Genomic DNA, 1,786 nt, shown 5'->3' with positions numbered 1-1,786 from the left:
TCAGGCCTCCCTGTGGAGTCAAATTTTTGAAAAGATATGTTTATTAAACTGCCACTCATAACTATTTATGGCTGCAATGGTTATTTGATGAACAGTATACAGATTAATTTCCTACGAAGTCAGTTTTATGTTAATGTATATAGGGACGCATTCCACATTTCTGGAGCTTCTCCTTCTTGATGGGCTCTATGGATGCAATAAATTAATTATTATACTTGATTAATCATCAGTGCAGTAGTACGGAATATTTTCGAAGTTACTTCAAGGTACACTTGCTGACAATGTTATGGCTCACTGTGAGGTCTGCTAGTACATTTATATGAAAATTATATTTCTTTTGTCTGTGCATTAGCCAAATAGGATCACACAACAATTCCTGTTACCTGTCTTTTCTTTTTCTAGTACTACATCTTCTCCATATGCATATCATCCTCCCCCACCCTCTGCCTTGGTACTGGTATCCGTCTAAATTGAGGCTCTTAGTTCTTAAGAGCTCCCATATGTTGTTTTTGATTCCTTGTTGTTACTTCTTTCCAATTCTATTCTTATTTTTGTTAGCTAGGTTAGCATTGTCCTCTTTTTTTCATAGAGATTTGTTAGTCTAACTTCCTCTATTCAGTGGAGGTGAAAAAAGTAATCTTTTCTCCAGTATCTTGTTTGTGTTCCACCCATTATTTGCCTTTCTTGAAGTAATTTCCTTGACACTGCAGTACTGAGCTAGACAAACTTTTTGTAGTAAATGTTTTACGTTAAACAGTGCTTGCTTGCTTGTGTGTGTGTGTGTGTAAAATTTTATTTCAGCTGTGTTAGTTGGCAAGCCTATGTAGGAACAGATTAAAATAATACTGTTGTTGGGTTTATATGTGTAGATCACTTTAATTTACTCACAGAAATTTGATCTGAACTGATCAATTATTTAAATACATAACTAGATACTCAGATCTCAAGGAGAATGCGTAGTTTTGACTGCTGGTAATTTCAGAGGGAAATTATTGAAACAAGCATGACATAATCACCATAAGAGCACTATCAGACTTTTTGGAAACCAGTCCAACAGCCTGACAGTCTATTCATTAGGCCAGCAAGGAGAGTTAATCTTTATACTTTTCCCTGCTGCACCACTGCTCTAAAATAGATATGTAGAAAGTAACTGTTTACTATTAGGTGAAAATAACACGTGTAAATGAACAGAAATTTTGTATCTGTAACCAACTTTCACTGAGCATCACATTTACCTATCTTCTTACAGTAGAGAAAGTTTGAAAGAACTTAAAAAGTTGACTTCTGCAGTAATGCTCATAAAATAATTGGAGAGGATCACTGAAACGTTTCTTTCTCCCAGCCTGAAATCTTAGTCAAGTACACAATTCAAAGTACACAGAGATGAGTATGATGGATTTATTTCCATATTCCAGTGCCAATAATCAAATTTTGATTACATTCAGACATTCAAAAATTAAAGGTTACATAATAAATGCTACATAAGCCACCATATCCTTAGAAATCGAGCTGTTACAAAGCAACTGGTAATTTACTTTACTTCGAACTGGTGGAATACTTATGTTGTGATTCTTTCCCCTCCCTTTTGTGAGTGACATGGAAGAAATAGTGCCAAAACGCAGAAACTTTACATGCAACATAAATATGGAAAGAGAAAGTAATGAATAGTAGTTAACGAAGCTCACTGTCAATCAAATACGAGTTATCTGCACTTCACTTATTTTGATGCAATAACAATGTGATTCACACCTTAACATTTCATACATTAGGACAATAGTGTTCCTGC

General features: G+C 34.8%; 1 protein-coding gene across 2 annotated transcripts in view; it reads right to left on the bottom strand.

Annotated features, from left to right (window-relative positions):
- Positions 1 to 1,384: 1,384 nt before the first annotated feature.
- Positions 1,385 to 1,786, bottom strand: part of LOC126235934 (protein rhomboid) — a 331,404-nt gene continuing 331,002 nt past the window's right edge. For both annotated transcript variants that reach the window (XM_049944896.1, XM_049944897.1), the window contains exon 8: positions 1,385 to 1,786. This exon is cut by the window's right edge and continues 1,245 nt beyond it. The gene's annotated coding sequence lies outside the window, so the exon portion shown is untranslated.

This window comes from Schistocerca nitens, chromosome 2, assembly GCF_023898315.1.
Source record: "Schistocerca nitens isolate TAMUIC-IGC-003100 chromosome 2, iqSchNite1.1, whole genome shotgun sequence".
Taxonomy (NCBI): domain Eukaryota; kingdom Metazoa; phylum Arthropoda; class Insecta; order Orthoptera; family Acrididae; genus Schistocerca; species Schistocerca nitens.
The sequence above is the reverse complement of the archived record's forward strand: the minus strand, read 5'-3'. Positions and strand labels throughout refer to the sequence as shown.